Consider the following 17,101-nt stretch of genomic DNA (forward strand, 5'->3'; position numbering starts at 1 on the left):
TTTTTTTTTTTTTTTTTTTTTTTTTTTTTTTTTTTTTTTTACCTGTTGCTATGCCAGCTGGAAAGACAGCGGACAGGGAAACAACATATTGTTGTTTGCGGCTGCATGGGAGAGGACAGGGTCACTTTCTACTAATCTCTCAACTAAGGATACAATGTCCCATGCTTGGTTTCTTTTGACAAGAGAAGAAAATATGAGAAGGCAATATGGTGATAAAAATACTCAGAAACATCCCTCACTGATGAAAATACTCAGCAAGAGCATTCAAATTCAGTGTCAGCTGGAAGGAGAACACGATTGAGAACTTACCTGATGATGTAGGATACAGCAGAATTAACTATTATGTTAGAAGTACTGACAATGCAGCAAACTGAAAATAGGCCAAATTTAACAGAATCCAATAGAATAATACACAGTGTTGGACACAGACTGTAGCACGTGTATGCTGAAGACAGCCTGTGGTAGCATCAGCTATGAAAACCAACCAATCAAACAAATAAACAAACCAAACTTCAGTGAACTGTAATAGAGAAGTCAATGCTCCAAGGACATATTTCAGAACAAAGACAGTACACAATTTACTAATCTGACTTTTAAATGAAACTTTGGATGCAGCTCAAAGGATCAGGTTTTAAGAAGGACACTGGGCAAAAGAAAGATAACAGTGATGAGTATGTACGCAGACAACCCAAAGCATTCTCCGGCAGAGGCAAGAAGAGATATGTTGGGGCTGGAGAGTACGGATAAGAATGCATGGAACTCTTACAGAGGACCCAAGTTCAGCTCCTAGCATCCATGTTGGGCATCTCACAACGGCTCTACATCCAACTCCAGGTGATTTAGCGCCCTTTTCTGGCCTCTGTCCTTATCTGCATTCACATGCATATACCCTCAGGGAGACATACAAGTACACATAACTAAAATGCAATTAAATCTTAAAAAAATAAAAATAAAAAGGGTGGCCTATGGACTCCAGAAAGCAGGAGTGTAAATCTATTGAGAGGTGCCGTGGTGTTCTTTGAAAATCAGTGTCTTCCACAGCTAGATTTCCAGAGTAATGTCATCAATCACAGGTAAACGGGGTTTGCAAGCACATGGTAGTAGGTACCATTTTCTTTGAAGAATTTTCAATCTTGTTTGCCCGTGATGATCCATCATCTGATTTATGAAGCAGGTGTGGGGTTCCATAAGAAAAAAAGTTATTAAAACTGTTCAATGATACTAAGATATTAGCTGGGGGGATCAGCGACTACGAGTTGACTTACCAGGAAGTTCAGTAATTTTTTTTCTTTTTTTTTCGAAACAGTGTTTCTCTGTGTAGGCTTGGCTGTCTTGGACTAGATTTTTAGACCAGGCTGGCCTCAAACTCACAGTGATCCACCTGCCTCTTCCTCCCTGGGTGCTGGGATTACAGGTGTGTGCCACCTAGCCAGACTGTCAGTTCAGTAACTTAAAGGGGATATTTTCTCTAAAGCCACTTTCTGATTTGAGAAGAGAAATGGAAATTAACTCAGAACCATATACCACAGCTTGGTACTGACACACATTCTACTAAAACAAGTACCTTAGCACCTTGCCGGGCATATAGCAAACTTTCAATAAATATTTGCCATTTTTATTGCATCTTTTGTTTCATGAAGGTATTACAATGACTTGATTATACAGAGGAGATACAGGCTCTGAAGGCGGCTTAGCTTTCTAAGGCCCCTAGTAAATGGCAGAGTAAGGATTTGAATATTACTTCATAACTAGTACTAATCTCGTTCAAGACTTCTGCCCCCCCCCCCCCCCCCCCCGGCCCCATCAGGAAGTTTATGCAGATCAGTCATTTATCTGAGTTAGCATTTTAAAAGCCTAACGGTAGGGTTTATTTTCTTTTCCTTTTAATTCTGTGGTGAAGAAGCGCTCTTGATAGCAAAATCCGTAACATTTCCTAGCAGTGTGGTTGCCCGGAAGCACCAGTGGGTCTTCAGGTTCTCTAAGGGTTCAAACGTGGAGAGAGCCTAGGGCTTGAGTAAACCAGCCCTATCTGATGAGCGGGTAAGTAACTCCCACACCTTCCATTTCATAGAACCTAGTAGGTTAATTACCTTAACTCTGCGAAAGGAGATCAAGCTCTGGAGTGGTTAGATAGCTGAGGTTGAACTGGATGGCTGCTTTTCATTGAAAGAATAAACACAAGGGAGTGCATGAGCGCTCTCTTCTCTCTCTCTCTCTCTCACACACACACACACACACACACACACACACACACACACACACACACACACACACACACACACAAGAGATAAGATAAAGTTTCCCTCGTGAGCTGCAAATGATCTGCTCCCAACCCTTTATCTTTGCTGATTAAAATCAGTTCAGTTTACAGGGTTCGGTGCGATAGGATTTCCTGTATTTTGTTGCTCCACTCTAGGCGACAACTGCTTCGGATTAGGTGATTTTTCTACCATCTCTTTGAGAGTAAAATTGAATTCAGGAAAAGAGGGGGTGAGGGAGGAGGGAGGCGACGGGAGTGTAACTATTTTGGAGCCTGGAGAGGGGATAGGGCCCTAGCGTCCGAGGTGGGATTCTTTAAATTCTCAGCTTTCCTCTTCCAGTGATTTACCTCCCCCCGGGCCTCCAGAAGTTATCTTTCCTTTGGGTGTGATTCTAAAGTGGAACCTGAAGCTCACTCGTGGCGAGAAACCAGAGCTGTGGGAGCCAAAGCGGCCGGGCTGGGCAGGGTGCGTAGGGTCCCGGCCAACGCGGCGGGAACGGGGCGCCCCGTAGGGAGCCGAGGGGAGCGCAGGCGGAGGTCGGGATTGGGCCGGGCAGGGGTCCCGTTCTCCCCCTCCTCACCCTCGCCTCCCCCGCTCTGCTGACGTTGCGGCTTCCTCCGCCCCAGGCCGAGCCCTGCCGCGGCCCGCCCTCCGCCGACGGTCTCCGCCCCGTCCTCACGGCCGCCCGCCTGAGGCTGCAGCGGCGCATCCCGGGCGCGGCGCCCTGGGCTCGGATGGCTCAGCGCTCACGCTGAGGGCCGGACTCCAGGGGTCCCGAGCCCCGGAGCCCGGCGGGGACGCTAAGAGAGGACACCCAGGGAGGACGGAGCGGTGAGCGCCGGGCGGGGTTGGGCGCTGCTCTGGGCCACGCGCGGAGAAGCTTCCCTCCCTCGGCTCTATAGGTCTCCAAGGGACGGGTCCTGGCCAGGCAGCTAGAGCCACGTCCCCGACTGCACGTCGGTTCCCTATGGGCACCCCTGGTCGGCTCGGCTGGCTCCGTGGTCTCCCGCCCGGGTGTCCAACACAGAGCCCCGCGCGACAGCAGCACGGAAGTCAGGAGCGAATGGCGGGGACTAGACGGGCTCCCGTGTCCCCGAGGTTTGGGTGGCGCAGCCTCATGTCCCCTTCCTTCGGCACATCAGTTATATAGGGATGGTGGTGGTCTTGTGTGCGCCCTTGCTGGTTCTGCCTGTGCGCCTTCGGCACCGCTGAAGCCCAAAAAGCCGGTCCTGAGCCGACCCCAACCGCTGGATTCCAGCGCTCCTGCACTCCCACACTGCGGGGTGACTGGGTAACCTCAGTCCTAGGCCGCCTGGGCCGGCCGATCGGGGGCCGGAGGGGTGGGTGGGGGCTTGATTTGGGCTGGGACTGAGGAGCGCTGTAAGCGATGCCACATGGGCTCAGAATCTGTCGCGGCTGGATCTGAGCTAACTTTGTGAACTGAGAACTTTCTCATCTCTCCTTGGAGGCTACAGCCTCCGCTTAGGCCAGCTGGCATTCATATTGAAACCTAACCCCTTGCTTCCAACGCGAGAGGCCAGTCTCATTCACCTGGAATTCTTTAGGTCAGGAATTGACACGTTGGTTTCTAGAGACTTTCTGGTAGATTCATGAAGACATTGGGTGTTTATTACTGCTCAGTCAAGGACGAAAGAGCCTCTCTTGTAGAAATATCTTCGTTATCTTTCACATTACAAAAAAAGTTTCACTTTTAATAATAATTATGTTTTCTTCGGTTTGAAAAATATTAATTTAAATTATGTGCCTGAGACTATGTGCACGTGAGTACAGGTACCTGTAGAGGTCAGAAGAGGACGTCAGACCTGCTGAAATGGGCTGTTGTGAGCGTCCTGATGTGCGTGGGTGCTGGGAACTGAATTCAGGTCCCATTCAAGAGCAGTACCACAAGAGCCGAACCACAAATGCAGTTCTTGACCAGCAAGCCCTCTCTCCACCCCTTAGGAGATGAAAATTTTGGGTTAGCTATTTTGTAGACGATTTCACACTGTACTACTAGAGAGAACTACAAAGTGGAACGTGCACGGGGTAGGGGGGGAGGAGTAAAAGAGGATCGCGTGGGTATTTCCGCATGCATTACTATTTTCCTTTAAGGTCTCTGTGCAGACATAGTCTCCCTCTGCCCCTCCCCCTCTCTGTTTAAGTGTAGTAAAGTCTATTTTAGAAGAAGGAGAAAAAGTTGGATTTAATATGTGAGTAACCTTAGCAGCTTCTCCTTATGGGCACTAGTGACTGTTCATAGTAGGGGGAGGGCAGCGGTACATGAGAGACAGCCCCAATTTTCCTGGAGTGTCTTTGGCTATAGAAAGGAAAAAAATACGTGACTCAGCAACATGGAGAACTTGAGAGTCAGAAGAGTCGTTTTGCTCATTGACTAGGAAATGATACCAGTTTCAATAATCAGCGGAAAACACCTTTTTTTGTTTCTGTATCTTGACAAGGAGGGAAATTTGTAGCAGGATACAATCTAGGCCTCTGCATGTGGGGCTTTTAGGTTCTGGTCCTGGTCCTGCCGGCAGAACATGGTTTCACATTTTTCTTCCTCTGAGGTTGGAGCCTGATGGAAGGAAAACGCATGGTAAGAGGTCAGCTGGGCTTGCCTCTTAGTAAATACTACTTGAGTATTCGTCTATTTAGTGTTTGGCAGTAGTTTGCAAATAAGCCTATGATGGTGGGAACTTCATCAGTGGGTGCTTCATTCTGTTCTTGAGAGTTGCTGGGTTGCCCTTTTGAAGGAGGGAAAGGCACCTGAGGAGTTTCTGCGACCAACGACTGTATTGGGAAAAAAAAAAAAATATCTGACACAGGGCAGAACTGTTCTTATTGCTATATTTAGTGCCTTAGATTTTCTCATATTGGAATTACATTATCTCTTCCTATTGTGATTTGTAGGCTCAAACTCTCTGGAGGTCACTAAACTACTAGCAGATGTTTCACAGTGCACAACCCAAATCTGTATACCTGCAGTCAGGGTGGACATGGGAATGAAGCCGGTGTCTAAACCCAGGGTAGTCACAAGGGAAATTATTTTCCTATAAAATCCATATGATGAATTAGTGTCAGAGCGGGAAGTAGGGAGTAGAATCCCAGACTCCTGAGACACTGAATGTAGCTGTTTGCTGGGAGCAAGAATTGGAAGTGGATGTTTACCAAGGCCTTCCCTACTGTCCCATTCTAAGTGGAAATTATCTTTTAAAAATCAGACTTGTTTTTCAAAGAAGACAGTTCTATATATGATAAATAAGTGTAGCACACAGGCTACACTTTGGTGTTTTCGAAGCTCAGTATTATGTAGAGGGATGATTTGATTAGCTGATGGTGAACTATTTTAAAAATAGAAAACCAGAAAGTACTGGGTAGTTGGGGCATTACTTGTACTAAACTGTCACCTACAGATTCATAAGCATTTAGTCAGTTAAAGGACAGGCAATGTTCCTGATAGAACAGGCAGCTACCTGCATACTTGATGTTTTCAAATGGACTAGTACTCTTTCATTTGCTATACACACACACACACACACACACACACATCCTAATTCACATATTAGCCTAGTGGAGCTGGAGAGTGAGATAGTGTGCATGCCTTGTCTTCATTTTAGTAGAGTGGATATGCTGAAGGCAAGCGACTCGATCTTTCATTTTATAGGTAACCTGTACATAACTGAAATTGAATGAGGCAAACATAAATTGCACACATAATGCTATTTTGTCCTCTGTAACCCCAAATTATTAAAAGCTCACATTGCATTTTCCTTTATTATATTTTTGTAGTTACTGCCCATGAAACGTCAGCTCCCTGAATGCTCATGCACATATCAGTTTCTGCAACTGTTTACAGATCCCCTTTTGTCCTCACTCCTCCCCACCACCCAATCTTCCATCCCACCTTCCCCCATCTCTGCTTGGTAAGGACCTCACTGCAAGGCCTCCTCTAATGGCTGCAGAGCCCCAGGCTGCTTGCTCTGTTCTCTAGCACTTGATGCCATATCAATAGTGTGGCTAACTGCCCTATGGGTTTGCAGGCAGGCTGTGGCCTGTTGAGGGTTGGACGCCAGATTCTTTTTCAGATGCCCACAGAAGTATAAACCTGCCAGAGGAGGAGACAGAGTCTCAGAGCCTTTTAGGGTCAGAGAAGAAAGGGGATGATTTTAGTTTGGAAAGAGAAGAAAAGATGCTGAGGCTATCAGTTTATTTCTTGAGTGGAGTCGTTTGTTCAGTTCTTAACTCAAGAATAACACTGAATTTTAATGTGTGTTAAGATTAACCCAGGGTTTCCTTTTGTGTGTTTTAGTTCTTTTAGAATAATCTAGAAACATGATCTCGGTAGAAATGTCAAACTGTTGCTATCAAAAGAGCAGAACGTGAAATATGTCCACCCTTCTGATAATCATGGTTTGCTTCGGAGTTTTATATTTGAGAATACTTGTTAGATGAGTTATTATTAGGTGAGTGAAAATCTTGTTATAAAAATGTGACAAATAATTATGTTCCTCCCTGTTTACATGGGTGCTCAGAAATCTGAACTCAGGTCCCTATGCTTGTGAGGACACTTTACTGACTGATCTCTCTCCCCAGCCCCCTCATTAACTTTAATTACACATATGACATATCAGCTGTGGGCTTTTGGCATCTATCAGCTTTGTCCTAGTCAGGGTCAGAAAGAGTTTGTCACTGAATATATATGTGTGCATACCCAAACAAAACTTTTTGAGGCTCATTTGTAGAATTAATAGTGACTTATCTCTTCAATTATTGTGGGATACACTAGCTGATCATATTAAAATAACCAGCATTTTACTTAACTAGCATTCACACTTTTTTTTTTAGCAAATATTGAAAGCATGTGGCATGGTGGTGATGGAGATGAGGAGTATTATCTTGAGCTCCAGGCCTGGGAATATAGTAAGTCTGTCAGGGCTATATAGCAAGACCCTCCACCCCCCTCAAAAGTCAAAACTAAACACAAAGATAAAAGACATAAAAAAAAAAAAAAACAAAAAAAAAACTAAATAGGCCCCAGTCAATTTAAACAACTCTCATTTGCATCTTTCTGCTTGAGATATTCATGTTATACACCCTTGCCATAGGGTTAGAAAGTCGTATTAGTTAACCACATCAGCTGCTTACATTTTCCCCATGTTCAACAATAGGTATTTCATGCAGAAGCTACTAAGTAGTAGACATGTAATAGACATGTAGCACACATAGAAGAAGATAGTCTGTAAGAAAATGGAACCAGCACTTTATAAATCCTAAGAGTTTCGAAGGAGGTATGTTCACCATTTGTCTGCAGTGTTTTCTTGATGAAGTAGCAGGTGATGGTACTGGCTTCCCTGTCGCCGACAGGTGACTGCTAGAAGACGTTTGCTGACAACTCCTATGTTAGTGCTGTAGATTTCTTGCTTGCAGAATAACTGAGCAGAAATTGTTTACAGAGTTCTCTTCTAGACTGGGGTTCTGAAAGGGATTCTGCATTTCTAAAGCTACTTATATCCAGAGGTTGCCAGTGACAAGAAACCCAAGGACATACATCACTGATATATGACAAAAATAATCTGTGCCAAGGTTCACCCCAACACATAGAACCGGAGTGAAAGCAGGGGCCAGTGGAGGTGCTGGTTCTTGGCACAGTGCTGACCATAAGCTGTTCCTGAAGTTCTGGTGGACTTATTGTTTGAATATATCTGTCCAGCGGTAGATTTCTAGCATTCCACAAATTCTTGGAAGAACCTTTCTTTTAGCAGTTTCGTGACATCATTCCAGGAGGTGTAAAGTGGGGTCCTTTCTCCAGCCCTAGGAACAATCAGGCTGTTGCCAACTGGCCTTGGGAATCACCTGCTATCCTTCTACTTCTCTTAAGGGATGGGATGGCCCATGAAGGAAGGAAAAAGTAGTTTGAAAGGGGAAACTGAACAGCTATTTTTCATCTTCCCGTAGGAAAGAGAAAAGGAAACAGACATGAGGCTATCTAGAGGGGTTTCTGCTAACTGACTGTAGCAAGGCTTTCCTGATGTGTTTATCTTTTAGGATGATTTCTTGAGGCCTTTGAGTTCTCTGGAAATGTTTACATCCTGAAAAGATGTGTGAAGCGTGGTCATCTGGGGCTGTAACTTCTGCTCATCTGAACTTGAAAATTATAGAAAATAAAAATGATTTTTTTAAATGAATGTAAAAGGTCAGTTTTAATATTTTAAATGAATGTTGCTGCTGCAGGTTTTTTGTTTTTGTTTTTTTTTTTTTAGCATTTTGACTATAGTTTAGCAGTAATCGGTTAGTTAACTTAATCCAGATTATAGAAGGTTTCTATAGCCTTCTTTCAGGCAGACACTACAGAACTCTTATGTTTTATTTTCTGTCTCAATGAGGCCTTTTTTTTCATATTTAAAAGAACTTAAAGTAGCATTTTAATAACAAACATTGACTTGGTAGACATATTGCATAATTACTGCCACAGTCCCATTGTCTAATTTATCCATCATTATCATGTTATACTCCAGCTTTCTTATCACAGGTTTTGCATTCCTGTTTTTTTTTTGTTGTTGTTGTTGTTGTTGTTTTTGTTTTGTTTTTTCCAGTTGTTTTTAAAAGTCTTAACACCAAGCTCCAGTGTTCCGTTGAACTTTCATTTATGGCTTATACTTTTCTCTGTTCCATTTCTATGTGGGAGTTTTGTTTGGTTTTGTCTTTGATGGTTGTTGTGCTTTAATAAAAAGGATCTCACTGTAGCCCAAGCTGGCCTGTAACAGAGAATAACTCTGAACTTCTGATCCTCTTGCCCCTGCTCCCAAGTGCTAGGATTCTAAGTTCATGCCACCATGCCATGTTTATTTCTGTGTTAGACACATATTGGCATAGAGCAGGAAGTAAAAATAGGGAGGCTGTCCGTGTCAGAAAGAGTCTCTGGAAATTTCACATAGAAAAGCTCTTTTAAGGCCAGAAGAGTGGGTCAGATCCCTCAGAACTGTAGTTACAGGTTGTAGTTACAGAACTGCTATGTGGTTCTGGGAATTGAACCCAGGGCCTCTGGAAGAGCAGCCAGTGCTCTTAATCCCTGAGCCATTTCTCTGTCCTCCACAGAAAGGTTCTTATAGCAGTGTTTATGGTTACAAACAAACATAACCTCAATAATACTAGTTTTTAGAACTTTGTTTCATGTTGTTTAAAAAGATAATTTCAAAAATATTGATTCTGTAGCTTTTGAGTGGTATTTTAGTTAGGATGTAACTATATGGAAATCATCGATTTTTGTGCAATTTTTTTCCTATAAAAAGTGGAAAACATGCAGTCAGCTGAGATGAGCCCAGTTTTGGGGGAGCCCTGGGCTAAAGCATGTCAGTGCCTTGTACAGCTGCCCTAAGTACTTCCAACTAGTGTTAGAGCCTGTGTTTTCCACAGTTTCCATTTTCAAGGAGACTTGGTTCTTGGAATCACTAAGACCTCCAGTGACCTTAGTTGAGAGGGCCTTCTTTTGCTCTCTCTAGTTTTATTCTGTTTTTCTCTGTTTACCTTATATCTTCCAGAACTTAAAGCCTATTCCCAGGAGAATCCAGAACCACTACGGACTGACCTGTTGATTTTATTTAACAGGTCAGTTATTCTTTGTTGTACACTCATTTGAAATTTCAAGATCTGCCTCTCCTACCCAAGGAAATTATTATTATCGGGGCCACGTTCTGATCCACGTGTTATGTTTAGATCCTAAGGTTTGTCATCATGGAAGTTTGTGGTTTTGATATGATTTGCATAGAATTATTGCATAGATTTTGGTGAGGAGTAGCTGAGTGGGATATATGAAAGTACAATTTCACTTTAACATGTTAAATTTCATCTTTGAGGTTTGAGATCATTGGACCTCTTCCAGTATTTCTTTGTTGGGGAAAGTGTGTATGGCAGTGAGTGTTTACGTTACTGAATTGCTCTGGAGTGATAAGCTCTGTGCTTGGAGTTCAGCTGAGCCAGCTGCGCTGAAAGGAGGCTATAAAGTAGAACCTTCTTTGTGCGCCTACATTTTTTTTTCTCTCTAATTGGTGAAGCCACTCACTGTTGGTTCAGTTACTGCAAGATGTAGAAGCGGTGGGTCTGTGTTATTTGGAAAAGAACACTTTGATGTCTAACTTCGTCCAGTGCACTTTTGAACTTGGAGAATGGGATGAAAGGACATTAGGCCTGTGTGATAGGAAGGTCTTAATCCTTAAGCAAGTATTTGCCAGGTACCTTTGTGTTTGAGGGGATGTCTGGGTGGCAGGAAGAGAACAGGCATGCAAAATAGATACGATGTGCATTTTGGCCTTGAGGAATGTAAAATCTGCTTGGCAGATAATGGCTAAACTTAAATGAGGTCAACTAAACACTGGACTGAACACCAGGACGACAGGAAAGAGGAGACTTGAGAAGATGACAAGGCAGAGGGATAGCAGCTGTGGAAGGATAAAGAATTAGGCCTGGGACGGTTTTATGCAATAAAGGGAGGGAGGGGATAGGAGAGCATTGCTAGCAGATAGGCTAAGGAGCAAAGGGTCATGGAAAGGAGGGACAGGAAATGAAATGACTGAGTTACAACTCTGTCTCCTTGTATGTCATTCTCTCTTTGCCTCCATATGCTTTTTATTGTTTCCTGTATATATGGTATGTGTGTGGGGGTGGGTGTGTGATATGTGTTTGTGTGTACATGTATGCTCCATAGTGTGGAGTACAACTTCAAATATGGATCTTTCCCGTACACTTTGTTTAAGGCCATCCATATCTCTTCTTTGCTGTTTGCTACTTACTGCACTTGTCTGGGATTCTCCTGTCTCCAATTTCTCACTTGCTGTAGGAGCACTGGGAATGCATGCTAGCCTCCTGGCTTTTTATGTGATACAGACTCAGGTCCTCAAACTTGTGCAGGAAGACCTTTGAGCCATTTTCTTAACCCTGCCACACATACTTTAAAAGACCTGTGCTTGGCACTGTAGGAGAGACAGATGACTATGCCCCTAAATCCCTTGTGTCTGAGTAGGTGAAATCTGCCTTACATTTCACATTCCTTTGGGATCCATGGAGGACAGTGTGAGGAAGAGAGATAATTACAGATGTAAAAGTACTCAATATGCACATAATTAGTTACGAATGTTTACTAGAGACCTTTAAATCTGTGTGCATTCTTGCCTACCCCCTTGTAAGGCCCTGTCCAGATATCACTTCCTCAGGGTGTCCTTGCTTCCCCACACCTGCAGAGTATCAGTGTCTGTCTCCTGCTTGCCTGGACCTGCACCGTTCTCCACATAGCCATAGATAGCCATGCCACAGAGAGCCTTGGGGGTATAGATGTGCTCCCCATTTCCTGAAAGGCTCTTGTGCCTTTCTTCTTTTTAGTGTGGCATGCTCTGTGACTTCTTTCTGTTTGAGGCTATCCTTATAGAGTCTTAGTTGTGGTTTCTCGTACTGTGATGAAACATCATGACCAAAAGCAGCCCAGGGGAGAGAAAGGTTTATTTCCTCTTGCAGCTTGCAGTTAGTCATCCAGGGTAGTCAGGGCAGGAACTCAAGGCAAGAATCTGGAGACAAGCTATGCAGAGGCCATGGAAGAGTGCTGCTTGCAGGCTTGTTCCCCCAGCCTGCTTCCTTATAGCACACAGGAGCGCCAGCTCAGGGGCACCGTTGCCCACAGCGAACTGGGCCCTCCCTCATGCATTATCGGTCAAGAGAATGGACTACATACAGGTCAACATGCTGGAACATTTTCTTAATTGCGGCTCCCTTTCTAAAAATGACTCACTCTAGTGCGTGGCATAGAACTAGCCAGCATAGACAGTAAGATAAATTCATAGACATTGCATCTGCACTGGAGACCCTAACACATTACTGTCCTTTTTATAGGTGACAAAGGGAGAGCTGGATGCTTCTGGAAAGGGGCAAAATAGGAAGTGTCAGTGGGTTTACTAAGGAGTACGTAGGAGATGAATGAGCAGGTCAGTTTGCAGCTGTTCAGTAAGAGAAGTTGCTGCCTCTTAGCTTATGGTTAAGGATTGAGGTTCTTTAAGCCACTGAGGAAGCTGGAACTATCTCTCAAACAATAAAGTTACTTGTGAAGATTAAAAAGAACATGTAGGCAAATGGCAATTTTAAACATTGGAAGTGGAGACACTCCCAGAGTCACTTAGAGAACCAAAGTTCTATAATTGAAGTGGCCAGTTCCAGCTTGCTTATGGATTGGAAGAAGGTGACATTTGTCTTTGATGCAGGAGCAGGATGGAATAGGTGTCAGGGAAAGAGTAGTTTCTGCATAGAACTGTCCATTTGAAAGGATGCAAATGGTCCTTTGCCCCATTTCCCTCTCTCCATTTAACTGAGGCCGTTAACTACCCTCTATACATTTGAGACAAGGTATGAGAAGAGTTTGAAAAGGGAAGTCTTCTGCAACACAGTCAGAGAGAATTTCTTCAGGTTTGATCAAAAGAAGTAGCTGGGGAAAGCTACTATGAGTAGAGATAGGATCAAAAGGGTAGCATGAAAGTTTGGGTAGATGAGTTTACAGAAGAGATTAAGACTAAAAGGAATAAACATTGTCAGAATAGAAAGCTAATGACATTGAAAAGGAGCGCTGGCTTATTAAGATGAGGTTACAGACACCAAGGCCAACATTCCTAACCTTGTATACACCCATCTATATCTATATATCTCTCTGTAGATAGATATGTATGCATATCTATATACATATATATATATTTTTTTTTTTTTAACACTTGGCTGTTTTCAGCTCTGAGTTGGACTGATTCTCTTCCTCTTCCCTGTCTGCCCTCTTCCTTTGATCCCCCTTCTACTTCCTTCTTCGAGTCATAACTTTTTGGTAAGTACCTACTGGGAACCTTGTTCATATTATCACACATCTCAGCCCTGTGGTGTGGGCATGCCAATCACTGCCTTATAGACAAGGAACTGAGTTGGAATATAGAGCATGTTTTTGTCCTGTACATCTGGGTCATTCATTTATCCCTTCTACATTCCTTTGTTGCCTCAAAACTGATAATAACATAGCACAATCTAATGACAAGGCAGAAGAAATGGTACAGAGGAAGAATTCTGTACTTGAAAAAGCTAGCCCTTTCTGAATTTAAACCTTAAGAATAGTAACACTAATAATGCTTCTATACCAAACAATTAAATAATGGTAATTATCACTGAAAATAGGGTTAAAAAGACTGACTTTAAATTTCGAAGTAGAATAATGTAAATAAAAATGATTATGCCAAAATCATTCAACAGAGAGCCCTTTAAAAGGCATTGGACTGTATTTAAACCTATGTAATGGGTAAGGTGTTTTAGTGGTTTTTAAAAAGACTGGAGGAGACTCATGAAAACCCTCTGTAGGATGTGGGAAAACAAGAGACATTACGGAAGGGAACTGTGCCCATGGGCACACCATGCCCATTGTTGATGGTGTGGAGAGGCCGAAGGGTAAAGCCAGCCACAATGCAGCCTGGGGTGGACTCAGTGGGACGATTGGGAAGCCACTGTATGACTGCAACTCTAGTGAAGTCTGGTGATCGCCCCCAGTAACCCTGGCGACTCCAGCATTGGGGTACAAGTGGTTTGTTTTGATAGAGATTTTTATTGCTTCTTTCTTTAGAGCTCTCATTAAGTAACTGTAGAGTTATATAGTTATCTCTGAGTGTTTAAAGGCTTACATCTTGACACACCAATTAAAATTTATCCGTTCAGTAAATTGTTGCTAAATGTTTCCTAAATGCTAAGCACTTTATCCCCCAGTTTCAGCCATGCTTGCCTCCTTGCTGACTCTAATGGACCTCCTCCACCCACCCCACGACAATTTAATAACATGTGAAGGTGCCCTGGGAGGGCTTCAAATAGTGCAGTGCTTAATCTCATCGGAATCACTATGCTGATGAACTATGTTGAGAACAATTGTGAGAGGGAAGAATTAACCATGAATGACTGGTTTTAAAGCTCTTGCAGGTGAACCACTGGGTGGGCCGGGCTATTACAGCAATGGTGAAAGTAGGTGAACTTGATGAAAGAGCCAACAGATTTTGCCGCCAGTATACTTATAAAAAGGAAGGTATGAACCAGGCACAGTGATGCATGCCTGTAATCACAGCACTCAGGGAGGCAGAAGCAGGCAGATCTCTGTGAGTTCGAGGCCAGCGTGGTCTACAAAGTGAGTCCAGGACAGCCAAGACTACATAGAGAAATCCTGTTTCAGAACAAAAACAAAACAACAACAACAAAAAAGGAAGGTCTGAACTGAACTAAAGGGCATTTGACCCAAATTCCCAGCAGAATTGGTTGGAGTAGCAATGAGGGATGTCTGAGAAGATAGTGCTGTCTTTGGGTTAATTACATGAATACATGGTATTCGGAGTTTGATTATGATTCACAATTGGGTATTTTGCAAAAACCCAGGGATTTTGAGATTCAGAGAACTATAATCTGGAAGACAAAACTGAAAATGAAACTTAAGTTCATGTAAAAAATATCTAAGACTATAAAAAGACGGCAAAGGAGGCAAATTTATTATTGACTACTGACAAAAATGGAGGCGTGCTTGAGATGGCTTAGAGGATAAAGGTGAACCAGGGACCCACATGCTGGAAGGGGAGATCTGACTCCCTCAGGTCATCTGCTGATCTCCACATTCACCTCGTGGTGTGTGCTGCTCCCCCCAGTACAGAAATAACAATAAGTAAGCCTTAAAGACCTTCTAATGTCAAAGTATTGGAGCAAAATGCTGGTAACTTTAGTGCAAATAATTCTACCAAAGGGAGAAAAAAAGATGTGAATTTGGAGGTCCCTATAGCACCGTTCAACTCAGTGGCTCATTAAATGGACAGTGAGATTATGATAATTATAGTTTTGTTTACCATAACCAGTAGGTAGACGTAATTGAGCAGAGGGAAAAGGCATACAGAGCCAAATTCACAGAAAAGCCAGGGACAAACTCCCAGGTATTCCCTGGGACAGCATGCAGGGTTGCTGGCTGGAGAAGAGGGGGTCTTCCTACTGGAGTCTAATCATCTGTGCATGCAACACCTGTATGCTGTTGCCAGCTCCTCAGACTCCATCCCTCACCCCACCCACCCTTGCAGCACAGATATCTGATCAAACTAATATCTTTCAAACACTAAAATAAAAACAAACAAACAAAAAAACCAAAACTAAACCTTATTAGGGAGAATAATCCAGGATCAGAGAGCTGCCTCCCGTGGGCTTCTCACAGGTCAGGCCTAAAGTCTGTCTTCCATCTGTGAGGTTTGAACAGTTAGGGCCTGGGGATTTAGCCCTTTCCTGAATAGTCTGATAGGCTATTTTTTTAGTTGTTGGCTGATAATTGGCAGATCTCGAAAGAGATTCAGACATGCATATCCCAATTTTACAGCATTTCAAGACATGTGCAGCAAAAGTCGTGAGTGAACCAGAACTTACATAAGAGAGGTTAGATGTGTTTCACAACATTTCCCATAAAAATCTGTCATAGATGGAGGTTATGACTCATCCATAGAGTATTGGAAACTCTAGAAGAAGGGAAAACTGACCTGCAAGTATGTGTGGCGGCTGGATTCAGGGAAGAGGCCAGAAGATGGGGGCGCCATCTGGAAGTTGATGATTAGTCCTGGGACAGAGTTGACATCAGGGATCTTTTCTTTTTTTTTTTGACAAAGAAGAACAAGGTTGAATGTAAAACGGGGTGTAGAAGATCCAAGCAAGGAATGAATTGAGGGCAATTTCAAATAACCAGAGTGAGAAAGAGTGATAAGTGAATTTGTTTTGAATGGAAGGTGGATTTAGTTTTAGTTAATGTATGTTTTCATTGACAGACAGTAGAAAATATTTTTTCATTAAATAAACAGCTCTAAAAAAAAGCCAAACTCTCTCTCTCTTTCTCTCTCCCTTTTCTCTTTCTCTTTGGGTCAGGGTCTCTCTCCCTCTCTAGCCCTGGCTAGCCTCAAGCTCACAGAGATCCTCCTGACTCTATTTGTGACTATAACTGCTGTTTTCCCATTTAGGGTAAATGTAGGCACATACATTTTGGCACTTTTTTTTTTTTCTTTTTCTATAAGCTGTGATTGGTGAAGTAGCATTAGATTTGAAGACCTCCTTTTCCCTTGGATGTATTTAGTTATTAGAATATGTTGTCCCAAAGTTGTCAATGTGCACTTGAACAGGAAGAACTCTTTGGATTCAAATGTTTTATATCCGTTAAAATATTTAGTTAGGTCCTTGAAGAAACTGGACATTTTTGATAAACAGTGGACTGTACCTATTTTGGGAGTAAAGTTTTGCAAGTGCTTGCTTCCTCATGCGGTCATAGTGCACTTCCTGCAGTTTGGCTGACTTTGATATTCTCCTAGAGAAGATAATGGCTGCTAGCATTCACTGAGCACTTTATGAATCCTGCACATCCTTTGTTGTTTATCTGTTTTGTTTTGAGACAGGGTTTCTCTGTGTAGCCCTGGCTGTCCTGGAACTAGACTAGGCTGTTCTTGAACCCACAGAGATCCTCCTGCCTCTCTTTCCCTAGTACCAGGATTAGAAGTGTGAGCCACCAAGCCCAGCTCCTATGCATTCTTTTAGTGCTTTAAATATATTAGCCAATTAAAAGCTACCCAGACACCTTGTGAGCAAGATGCCGTTATTTTATACAGGAACATAGCTAAGGATATGGCAGCGTTAGGGCTCAAACCCAAAGTCTGCTCTAACTTGGACCCTCAGATGGCTTAGAACTTGCTTATGTTAAAACACCATAGAACCAGCAGTTTATAGATATTATTTCATTTAATTTCCCAACCAATTAAGGAGTCAAGATAGAATTTTTTTTAGCACAT

At 43.0% G+C, this 17,101-nt stretch overlaps 1 protein-coding gene across 1 annotated transcript in view; it reads left to right on the top strand.

The window, feature by feature from the left end:
- The first annotated feature begins 2,965 nt into the window (after window positions 1–2,965).
- The window catches only part of Dse (dermatan sulfate epimerase), a 51,246-nt gene continuing 37,110 nt past the window's right edge, over window positions 2,966–17,101 (top strand). The window contains exon 1 of the mRNA XM_055616208.1: window positions 2,966–3,092. The gene's annotated coding sequence lies outside the window, so the exon portion shown is untranslated. The remainder of the gene's footprint in view (window positions 3,093–17,101) is intronic.

This window comes from Psammomys obesus, unplaced genomic scaffold (genome assembly GCF_907164565.1).
Source record: "Psammomys obesus unplaced genomic scaffold, mPsaObe1.curated_primary_1811, whole genome shotgun sequence".
NCBI lineage: Eukaryota > Metazoa > Chordata > Mammalia > Rodentia > Muridae > Psammomys > Psammomys obesus.